Source organism: Elephas maximus, chromosome 1 (assembly GCF_024166365.1).
Source record: "Elephas maximus indicus isolate mEleMax1 chromosome 1, mEleMax1 primary haplotype, whole genome shotgun sequence".
NCBI classification, from domain to species: domain Eukaryota; kingdom Metazoa; phylum Chordata; class Mammalia; order Proboscidea; family Elephantidae; genus Elephas; species Elephas maximus.
Window position 1 is genome coordinate 176,345,366 of NC_064819.1, and position 12,744 is coordinate 176,358,109.

The following is a 12,744-nucleotide window of genomic DNA, read 5'->3' on the forward strand; positions in this document are numbered from 1 at the left end:
AATTCCGACTCATAGCAAACCTATAGGATAGAGTAGAACTGCCCCATGGAGTTTCCAAGGAGCACCTGGTAGATTTGAACTACTAGCCCTTTGGTTAGCAGCCATAGGTCTTAACCACTACACCAGCAGGGTTTCCATCAGGCACTATATAAACCAAAAACCAAACCCATCGCCGTCGAGCCAATTCCAACTTATAGTGACCCTGTAGGACACGGTAAAACTACTCCATAAGGTTTCCAAGGCTGTAATCTTTCTCCCACGGAATGGCTGGTGAGTTCAAACTTATGACCTTTCTATTAGCAGCTGAGCACTTACCCACTTCATCACCAGGGCTCTAGGCACCATATAGGACAAACAGAGACTTCATTTTGCCTAATTCTGCTTTAAAAGTGAAAGGACGTTGACTTCACAAAGGTCCTTCCAGCCCTACACCTTAACAATTAAATATGAAAAAGAGATATCTTAAGGCTTCACAGATAAGAAATAAAAATGAAATCCATAATCTATCACAATCGGATCTCTTTAAAACAGAGAAACCCTCTTTAACACAAAGATCTTTATCTTGTTGACCACTACTCTTTGATGAAATACGGCCACTTGTTTGTAGCTTGTTTCAAATCCTATGTTAAACCAAGGTGAGAAGTTCTATTATCTTTCAGGCTTTAACAACCCAGGGTAAATTGGCTACGTTTGTCTATTATTCATCCACCATTGTTAGAAATTAAGTCTTTATACTGACAGTGGTAAAACTTAGCTGGGCAGATCAATACAATTATTTCTGTCCTCAGACAATGGAAGGTATAAAGATAATGTCTAGTGATGACTTTAATAATAATAATAAAAAACCTTCCCTTTCATTAGCAGTTCATGTTCCAGGAGAGGCTGTTTGAGCTGCTGAACAAAAGATTGCACCCAAGGTTCAATGGCTTCATGTATGGGAAAAATTGTCTGCAAATCTCACACCTCTCTTAAGTGCCTAGCCAAAAAAAAAAAAAGCACATTCTATGCATAGTCCACTAGGGAAACTGTAGGAAACTCTTCATAGTTAACAGTCTTATGAATTCATTATAGGTCAGTGCTAAGCCCTGCATTGAAGAGCATCAATAGCCAGAGAGTCACAATAGAAAGAAGAAACTGTAGACTAAACAATTATTCAGCAATAAGAATAACACCTTTGCTCTCAGAAGACAGACTTCTCTGACTAGCTTCACACTTTGGCCCCACATGGTTTCTCTGGAACACATTTGTCATGAAATTTTATGATCTGTTTAAAAAAAACAAAAGAAGTATAAGAATATTCCTTCTTACCTCCCTCACAAGGGTTTTTGAAAGATTAAAGTTAGATAGCCGTGAAGTGTTTCTAATTCTCCTACGAAAGACTGAAGAAATGTTTTGTGGATAACTTGTTCACTGCCACCTTAAAATAGTCACAATGATTCCATCTCACAGCTTTTTCCCCATTAAAAGCCCAGGATTCTGCTGATCAAGCAGTTGGTTCCCTCATCTCTGAATAGTTCTTTAAAAACCAATCCACCCCTAGCCCAGAAGTGTTTAATAAATGATGGACTGAAAAAAAAAAAAAGCACAACTCACTACCACTTCACCCCTTTCATGGATTAGCCTGAAGAGAAATCCCAGCAGCCCTGCCTTGTCTAGGATAAAAAAAAGATAGGAGTGAAATTATTGCTGTATCTACTGCCTCGGTTCCTATTCTCTAAACACATTTTCGTTTGTGTCCTTCCAAATGAAAGAACTAGCAAATGCATTACCCATGGTTTATACACCCAACTCACCTCTGTACGTATCTGCATTTTCTACTTTTTCACTTCAGCTTTAATGGGTAAAGGCACGGCCCACCCTCAGCACAATATATCACCTCCTTCATATCCCTCCAAGCTCTACACACCAGCACCTCTTGGCAACAAGCACTTCCAATTCTGTCAGAGACCCAATATATGTGGGTTTCCCTAAAATTTCCACCTTTTACTCTACAACTCTCCCCACCCCCAACTAAACCAGCTTTCGACTGAGACCTAAAACAGTCGCATTAAGATGTAAGTCCTAACGTCTGCTTAGAGCTACTGGTTCTCACCAGGTAGATTCTAACTCACGACAATGCCCTGTTTGTCAGAGTAGAATTGTGCTCCACAGGGTTTTAATGGCTGATTCTTTGGAAGTAGACCACCAGACCTTTCTTCTGAGGTGCCTCCAGTTGGACTCAACCCTACAACATTTTGGTTAGCAGCCAAGCATGTTAAATATTTATACCACCCAGGGACTCCACTTGAAGATCTACCCCTTTCTAAATATTTTAATTTCATAGGCCTCTCCCTTGGACTCTGATATACCTTCCCTCCCCACCCATCATTCATTTGTTCCCACACCCATAAACCAAAAAACCCATAGTGACCTTATAGGACAGGGTAGAATTGCCCCCATAGGATTTCCAAGGAGTGGCTGGTGGATTTGAACTGGCAACCTTAAAGTAGCTACATTTACTCTGCTACCATCTGCACCAGCAAAAGCAGATGTTTTGGCCCTGCCTCTTTCCACGCTTTAAAACCTGTTACTGTCAAGTTGATTCCAATTCATGGTGATCCTATAGAAGAGTAGAACTTCCCCCATAGGGTTTCCAAGGCTGTAATCTTTACTGAAGTAGACCGCCATATCTTTCTCTCACGGAGCGGCTGGTGGGTTCAAACTGCCAACCTTTTGGTTAGCAGCCGAGTGCTTAACCACTGTGCTTAACCAGGGCTCCTTTTCCACACTTTACTTAGTTCCAAATCCAAGTTTGAAACAAATTTATCAGTCCAAAGGAACCTAAATCAAATATGGAAATCTAATTGTAAGGAAGTCTAGGAAATGTAGTTTTTAGCTTTCTAGACTCTAGAGTACAGGGAGGTACATTCTAAGGAAGATGAATTAAGTGTTGAGCAAGTCAGTTCACAGTGTCTACTACATTGTATTCCTAACAAGTAAAGTTTCAATAAAACTCAAGACCAATTTTGAAGTATTAAAACACTTAATTTTAAACATTTTTTTGTGAAAAATTTTCTCAAGTGCTTTCCACTTTCCCCAGCCTCAGTTAAAAACAAAAAACTAAAAATAGTTAATTTTTTTCTTGATAACCTCAAAGTCATACTGTGTTGTAAAAAATAACACTGCTCCCAATAACTAATGAGAAATGTTAAGATTATTTGCCCCTAAACTGAATGACCTCAAAGTATGTTATTGCTTTAATCTCTCCAACCTCATAGTTTTCTATTGTCACTTTTCTCTGATGATTGATGTCAGCTGTGCACCGGGTTTTCCTCATTAAAAAAAAAAAAAAAATCCCTCCAAAGTTAAAAAAGAGCTCTGGATGGACATTCTCCAGAAGAAAACTGAGAGCTAAATGAGCCAATTCCATTTCTGCCCTTTTCCTTCTCACCCTGCTTGGATGCTCTGCTTTTGTTTCATACCCATCCTATTCTCTATTGTTCAAGTTTGAGCCCACTGTTGCAGCCACTGTGTCAATCCATCTCATTGAGGGTCTTCTTCCCTTTCGCTGACCCTCTACTTTACCAAGCATGATGTCCTTCTCTGTGGACTAATCCCTCCTGATAACACGTCCAACGTGTGTGAGAAAAAGTCTCACCATCCTTGCTTCAAAGAAGCATTCTGGCTGTACTTCTTCCAAGACAGATTTTGTTCGTTCTTTTGCAGTCCACAGTATATTCAGTATTCTTTGCCAACATCACAATTCAAAGGTGTCGATTCTTCTTTGGTCCTCTTTATTCATTGTTCAGCTTTCCCAAACACATGAGGTTATTGAAAACACCATGGCTTGGGTCAGGTACACCTTAGTCTTCAAGGGGACATCTTTGCTTTTTAACACGCTAAAGAGATCTTTTACAGCAGATTTGCCCAAAGCAATGCATCGTTGATTTCTTGACTGCTGCTTTCATGGGTGTTGATTACGGATCCAAGTAAAATGAAACCCTTGACGACTTCAATCTTTTCTCTGCTTATCATGGTGTTGCTTACTGGTCCAGTTGTGAGGATTTTTGTTTTCTTTATGTTAGGTGCAACCCATACTGAAGGCTGTGGTCTTTGATCTCCATTAGTAAGTGCTTCAAGTCCTCTTCACTTTCAGCAACCAAGGTTGTGTCATCTGCATGTTGCAGGTTGTTAATGAGTCTTCCTCCAATACTGTTGCCCCGTTCTTCTTCATATAGTCCAGCTTTTTGGACTATTTGCTCAGCATACAGATTGAATAAGCATGATGAAAGGATACAACCCTGAGGCACATCTTTTCCAACTTTAAACCACACACTATCCACTCGTTCTGTTCAAACAACTGCCTCTTGATGTATATAAAGGTTCCTCATGAGCACAATTAAGTGCTCTGGAATTCCCATTCTTCACAATGTTATCCATAATTTGTTATGATCCACACAGTCGAATGCCTTTGCATAGTCAATAAAACACAGGTAAACATCTTTCTGGTATTCTCTTTTTTCGGCCAGGATCCATCTGACATCAGCAATGATATCCCTGGTTCCACGTCCTCTTGTGAATCTGGCTTGAATTTCTGGCAGTTCCCTGTCGATATGCTGCCGTAGCAGCTTTTGAATGATCTTCAGGAAAATTTTATTTGCATGTGGTATTAATGATATTTTTTTGGATCACCTTTCTTGGGAATAGACATAAATATGGATCTCTTCCATTCGGTTGGCCAGGTAGCTGTCTTCCAAATTTCTTGACATAGACAAGTGTGCACTTCCAGCACTACATCTGTTTGTTGAAACATCTCAATTGGCATTCTGTCAATTCCTGGAGCCTTGTTTTTTGCCAATGCATTCAGTGCAGCTTGGACTTCTTTCTTCAGTACCATGGGTTCCTGATCACATGCTACCTCCTGAAGCGGTTGAACGTTGACCAGTTCTTTTTGGTACAGTGACTGTATGTATTCCTTTCACCTTCTTTTGATGCCTCCTCTGTAGTGTAATATTTTCCCGCTAGAATCTTTCAGTATTGCAACTTGAGGCTTGAATTTTTTCTTCAGTTCTTTCAGCTTGAGAAATGCCAAGCGTCCCTTTTGGTTTTCTAACTCCATGTCTTTGCACATGTCGTAATACCTTACTTTGTCTTCTCAAGCTGCCCTTTGAAATCTTCTGTGCAGCTCTTTGACTTCATCATTTCTTCCTTTTGCTTTAGCTACTTGACATTCAAGAGAAAGTTTCAGAGTCTCTTCTGACTTCAATTTTTGTCTTTTCTTTTTTTCCTGTCTTTTTAATGACCTCTTGCTTTCTTCATTCCACATCTCTTCTGGTCTTCAGTCATTAGTGTTCAACACATAAAATCTATTCTTGAGATGGTCTCTAAATTCAGGTGGAATATACTCAAGGTCATACTTTGGCTTTCATGGACTTGTTCTAATTTTCTTCAGTTTCAACTTGAACTTGCATATGAGCAATTGATAGTCTGTTCCACAGTCAGCCCCTGGCCTTGTTCTGACTAATGATATTGAACTTATCCATCGTCTCTTTCCACAAATGATTTGATTCCTGTGTATTCCATCTGGCCAGGTCCACACGTATAGTCGCCATTTATATTGTTGAAAAAAATATTTGCAATGAAGAACTCGTTGGTCTTGCAAAATTCTGTCATGCAATCTCTGGCATCATTTCTGTCACCAAGGCCATATTTTCCAACTACCAATCCTTCTTCATTTCCAACTTTCGCATTCCAATCACCAGTAATTACGAATGCATCCTGATAGCATGTTTGGTCAATTTCAGACTGCAGAAGTTGGTAAAAATCTTCAGTTTCCTTGTCTTTGGCCTTAGTGGTTGGTATATAAATTTGAATAATAGTCATATTAACTTGTCTTCCTTGTAGGCATATGGATATTATCCTATCACTGACATCGTTGTACTCAGGATAGATCTTGAAATGTTCTTTTTTTTTTTTTTTAATTTAAAATCACTGTATTTCCTTACAAGAGGAAGGTTTCAACAAATTTTACAGGTGTCGATCAACCCTAGTTCAAATTGGGCACACACCAAATCTAGCATCATGGGAGTTTTATTTGGAAGTGAACTTTAAACTATCAATACAAAGGCCAAGATACTACACAAAAACATCCACAGGAACTTTTTTCATCTTTTTTTTGAATTGTTCACAAACATGAAATGTTCTTTTTAATGAAGAATACAACACCATTCTTCATGTTGTCATTCCTGGAATAGTAGCCCATATGATTGTCCAATTCAAAATGGCCAATAACTGTCCATTTCAGCTCACTAATCCTAGAATATCAACGTGTTTGCATTCCATTTCATTTTTGATGATTTCCAACTTTCCTAGATTCTTGCTTCTTACATTCCACTTTCTGATTATTAATGGATGTTTGCAGCTGTTTCTTCTCATTCTGAGTAGTGATACATCAGCGAATGATTAAGGTTGACTCTACTTTGAGAAAGCCGCTCTCCCCCAGTCATCTTTTGAGTTCCTTCCAACCTGAGGGGCTCATCTTCCAGCACTATATCAAACAACGTTCTGCTGCTGTTCATAAGGTTTTCACTGGCTAATTCTTCTCAGAACTAGACCACCATGTCCTTCTTCCTAGTCTGTCTTAGTCTGGAAGCTCAGCTGAAACCAGTATGCTATAGGTAACCCTGCCAGTATTTGAATACTGGTGGCGTAGCTTCCAGGATCACAGCAACATGCAAGTTCCCATAGTATGACAAATTGAAAGATGAGTGGAGAATGGGCTTTAGAGAATCAGTTCAAATTCTGACCATTTGCTAGCTGTGTGATTTTTGGGCATGTTATTTATCCTCCGAATTGCAATTTTCTCAGGTCTACATGGAAATTTTAATACTTCAGACTTCTGAAATTTTAAGAGATAGTACATGTAAAAAGCACCTAGTCTACAGTAGGTGCTCAATAGATGTTAGTTTCTTTCTCTCCCACTATTTCTTTTTTCTTCTAAACTTCTGATTTCCTGGTCATTCTTCCTCATTCATCTAAGACTAACACTCCAGTTAAGAAACCCATTCCCATTTCTTCCAGTATGGACCTTGGCATCAACTGCTTCACCTCTTTGATCCTAAATTCCCATATATTTCTCTCTGAGTACAGCGTTCTCTCTCTTTGGTTCTTTCACTTTCTTCCTCCCGGGGCTTATGGTTTTCCCTCCTTGGTCATCCAGCCCAGACCCAGGGGCTTCACTCTGGCCACTCTAAGCAGTATCCTGGATGGCCTTACTCCCCAGTCCTTTGGCTCCACCCATCGGGCAGCTTCCCAGCCCTGAATATACCTGGTCACCATCTTTCAGATTTTACCTGCAGCTGACTACTGTAGGAAATCTCACCAAACCTCTCTTAAACTATCATTCCAGCTATTGCCCCTTTTCTCTACTCCCCTTCTTTGCAAAACTCCTTGAAGGAGTTGTCTTATACTCAATACTTCCACCTCCTCTCTTCCCACTCTCCCTAAGCCCACTCAGTCAGACTTTCTTCCACATCACCTCAGCGAAACTGCTCATCTAATGGCGGTTTTGCTCCCCAGAAAGTTTTCTCCACCATTTTCCCTTCTGCTTCTTAGACGATTCAGTGCCTGAGAATCTAGGCCATGAGTGTATTCTCTGTGGTATATTTAAGCTGTGAAATTTTGGGAAAAGATATATTTTTAGAGTTTTTAAGGAAAATCAGAAGGCCAATAAGAGAGCGTGTTGAATGGGACTTACTAGATTTTGCAGATTTAAGACGGGGTAATGATGTTGCATTGATAGTTTACTAACTCAGTTATTCAACATAAGTGCCAGGCTTGGTTCCTGGAACTGAGTATAGTGTGAAATGAATCAGGCATGTCTCTGACCTCGTGGAGCTTATAGTCTAGTGCAGGGCAAACTACACTCCTCACGGCAAATTAGACCAGGCACCTGTTTTTTAAATAAAGTTTTATTGGAACACAGCCACACTCATTTTTTATATATATTATCTATGAGTGATTTCACGCTGCAATGGCAAGTCGATTCTGACTCATAGTGACCTCATAGGACAGTAGAACTGCCCTACAGGGTTTTCAAGGATCAGCTGGTGGATTTGAACTGCCAACCTTCTGGTTAGCAGTCAAGCTCTTAACCACTGTACCACCAGGGCTCCTGCGTGTGGCTCACAAAGGCTTTGATATTTACATAAATGGTTTGCCATCCCCTGGCCTACTGGATAATTGAACTCTGTTTTTCCATCACAGGGGATCCACCTGTCTTTTTTAAACTGACTTAGGTAAGAGTTTTTTTTTTTTTAACTCAAATAGGCTCAAGGAGAAAGAGGTATCATGAAAAAAAAATTTCCTCACAGCATGCATGGGCCAGAAATTAAATACAAGCATTACTCCTAGAGCATGGGTTTTTGTTATACAAATTAGCTATAACTTAATTCTATTAATTAAAGAAAATAGTCTGCATTACTAAGGTCACCATTTGTTATAACAAGGTCTTTACCAGAACTAATAATACATTCAGGAACTACTGTGAATGCAAGAAAAAACTGTTGCCTGAGCAACACAAGGGCTTTGTTTGGGTAACTTTGACTTTGTTTACTCAATAAAGGGCAATAACAATGATAAAGGAGTTAAGGATATGTAAAATGTTCTGCCTCAGTGATGGAGCTGTAGTGATAGGAAAAGAAAGGACAGGATTTTTTAGCAAAAACCAGAGTCATGAAACATTGAATTTGCTCTGTGATGTTTAGATTTTATTCTCATAGCTATATATATGTATGTAAAAAGTATCTTTATTATTGAAATTACTGCAGGAAAAAAATCACTTCTTTTTGGGGAATCTGCAGTTCTCCGGCATCCATACCTTTTCCTCCCTTGAAACAATTGTTTTTGAAACTGTGAGATTTCTGAAGAATGTAGAATTGATTGTCCAGCCAAATCTCCTGAGAAATGAAACTGGGTCAGGACCTGAGGTCATTCTCAAATCTTCCTCTGAGGCGCATGGCGCCTTTGATGGTCATCTCTTTGCTGTCTCCTCTCTCTTGCCCAGCTTCCTCTACATGAACCTCAACAACCTGGACTGTCAGGACAAATCTACATGCCTCTAGAGCTTGCCATCACCAGAAAATGGTTTCGTTGGTGTCTCTTAGTACAAACTCATAAAAGAAAATCTAATGGGCTTAACCCAATATATAGTTTGATACTTTTAAAAAACAATGATAAAACTTTCAAATTTAGCTTGACCTTGACATTGACACTGTTGAAAGAAAAATGTGATCTATAAGTCAATTGGAAACCCTGGTGGCGTAGTGGTTAAGTGCTATGGCTGCTAACCAAGAGGTCGGCAGTTCAAATTCGCCAGGCGCTCCTTGGAAACTCTATCGGACAGTTCTACTCTGTCCTATAGGGTTGCTATGGGTCGGAATCGACTCGACGGCAGTGGGTTGGTTAGTGGGTTATAAGTCAATTAGAACTAAAAGGTTTTACTGGGTGGAAAAAAGTGTTCTAGAACAGGGAGCAGACCTCCCAAGAGATAAACTCGTCACAATACAATTTTGGTCAGTTTATATACAGCACAGACTGCTAGGGGACTTCCTAAAAGGAAATTTTAAATGACTGGCTTTCATTCACTTAACTGGCAGGAGGCAGCTTGGATTGGTTTATTAGGTTTTTGCGTCTGCATTTTATAAGCTAGTTATGGCTTATCTAATTATTTAAACTTTTCCCAGAAAAACTTTATCACAAGTTTTTCGTTTCTGGGAAGGGTTAAGTTTAAATGGGGGGCTGTGGGGAGGAGGAGGCAATTTTTTTTTTAACAAAACCAGAAGACTGCATTCCCAGCTTCCCTTGAGTCTCAGTGTAGCCCTAAGGCTAAATGCTGCACAATGAGATATAAGAATGTATTTTGTGAGTGTTCTGGGAAGTTTTCTTGGCATTAGGGCATTTGGTCTCCTCACTATCTCTCTTCCTCTATCCTGTTACCTACAACATGGATGTGATGATGTGGCTGGAGCTCCGACCGCCATCTTGGACCATCAGCACAAAGGCCAACTCTTAGGAAAGCAGTCACAGCAGGAAGGAGCTTAGGTTCCTAATGATGATGGAGTCCCCACATCAGCCCCAGACTGCCTATGTCCAGGCTTCTTTTATGTGAAAAAGAAATACATGACCATCTTGTTTAGGTGACTATATGGGGATTTCTGTCACTTGCAACTGAATCTAAACCTAACTGATAGATCCCTCTGATTCAGTAAGCTGTGGCCAGAGAGGCAGAGCATGGGAGATGCTGCTCACTTTATGAACCCCCATACCTGAGCATATTTCCCAGGAAAGGGGTCCTGGGCAGAACAGGCAAACCATTTGGAGTGAGTACCCACCACGATGGCAGAGTGCCATCACCAGATGACTTGGGTCTGTATGGAAGTGAAATAATTAGGATACATGAAAAGTTTGAAGGTGTGCTATACAGTAGAGCTTGCACAGAGTTAAAAATTATAGTTCAAGGGGAACAGGTGAAGTCGTTGGTGTCATGACTGCAGGCAGGGTTGGTAGGTGACCCTAGCAGATGGAAGTCAATTGTTCCGCTAATAATGAAAAAAAAAAATGGTTATTTTTTCAGGGATCTGGTGCACTCCTTCCCTTTGGCTACTTAGGGCAGTGATTTACAGGCCGAAGAGTCATTTAGGATAATAAGGCCCCCAGGCTTGGTGGCAAACTGCTTTTTCAAGAAGAAATGGACCATTTTCTTAAATTGGCTTTTCCTGAGTGAATTGTATCTCGAGGAAACAGATTTCAAATGTGTCTCTATCATTCACACCTTCAAGGAGAAAGATGAAAAGAGCCAAGAAAAAAAAAAACTGCTCGAAGTGCTACATCCAGTTCAAATATTTGACAAGGCTTGAGAGTCCTGGAATGGGTTTCCCAGAACAGTAACTCCCAGCAGATACAGGTTCCACCATCGTTTGCTTTCTTCTCTATGAAAGCTCTTAATTGATTGAGAAAAATCTGTTTTAATACCAATTGATTTGGATGCATCTATTCAATAAAATGAAGAATATACGTCATTTTTAGGAATAGCCTTGTTTCTATATGACCACAACCTCATGGGCTGTGGCCTTTCTGTTGATCTTCTTTTATTCCTAAAAATTCCTAAAAGTTTGTGCACAACCTCTGTGTGCTGAACAAGCATGGTGCCAGCAATGCCCGTGCTCTCAACACCACAGTGTGTCTCTGGACCGTGGGCATGGCAGGCACAAGTTCAGCCGTAAATGTCAGAGACTTGAAAATGGGGATTTAAGAAAGAAGCCAGTTGTTCTCCACGTTCAGGGGGGAAAAAAAGTGGTCTGAAATAGAAAAAAGAGGTCCGTTCTATGGTGGTGGCCCAGATTACCAAAGAGAACCTCAGTTTATAATACACAGAGAATCCGTCAGACAAAGACGGACAACTGTCTCTGGGCAGCTGGCCTCCAGCCAGTGAGGTGAGTGAGTCCCAGCATTTTTAGACAGCCACTTTGGGAGACAGCTAGTTCCTATAGGCCACCATGCCCAGAAGTATCTAAGGACACACCTGCTTATGTGAGCACATCCCTCTTAGCGGATGCACCAAGATGGGGAGGAAGGAAGGGAAGAATACTGGTTATGGTAATGGTGGAGCCTCATGCAGAAAGGAGGGAAGCGATGCTCATGATTCTTGGTCATGGCATTAGGTCCCACGGGGAGCTTTGAATAAATACTGATCCCTGGGCCCCACCTCCCAAAGTTTCTAATAGACCTAGGCCAAGGCTGAAGGAGGCTTGGTAGTGCAGTTGTTAAAGTGCTCAGCTGCTAACCATAAGGTTCGTGGTTCCAACCCACCAGCTGCTTCACAGGAGAGAGATGTGGCAGTCTGCTTCCATAAAGATTACAGCTTTGGAAACACCATGGAGCGGTTCTACTCTATCCTACTTGCTATGAGTCAGAATCAACTCTCCAGCAATGGGTTTAGCACAAGGCTGAGGAGCCCTGGTAACGCAGTGGTTAGGCGCTCTGCTGCTAACTGAAAGGCTGGCGGTTGGAACGCACCAGCCGCTCCTCAGAAGACAGGCCTGACGATCTGCTTCTGAAAGGTCATAGTCTTCAAAATCCTGTGGAGCAGTTCTACTATGCACACATCGGGTCACCATGAGTCAGGATCAACTCAAAGGCATCAATTGGGCAAGACTGGCATCAGTGTTTTTTCAAACTTCCCATATGATCCTCCTAATGTGTAGCATGGGTTGGCAGCTACTGACCAAGGTAAATAAACCTTTGAGAGACACTGGGAACAAAGATTTAACAATTAGCGAATATGAATATAGAGCATGTAGCCACGACTACTTTCTCAAGTCTTGTAATGTTAGGCTTTAGAAATATAAACTGCAAAGTGAAAACAAACTAGAGCAGCAAACAGGAAAAAGTCCTAGAGCGTGAGCCATCTTACATGAAATGAAAATGCTACAGGATCTAAACCCTGGGCATAAGGAACAAATAAACGAGCTCAAAGCAGCTGTAAAACTATTGAAATGCTACCTATTCTGAGCAGCATTTTCAAACATTTAGAATTTTTATTTCTTCCCTTTAAAGTGCCATTTCAGTGAACACACGGTTTCTCATGGATTGTGTATATGTGTCTGTGTGTGTGTTTTCAGTCTATCTAAGCTTGTACATTTCTCGAATACTTTAGACAGAATTCAGAACATTTGCAGTTGGGGACATGTAAACTCGAAAGCCTCA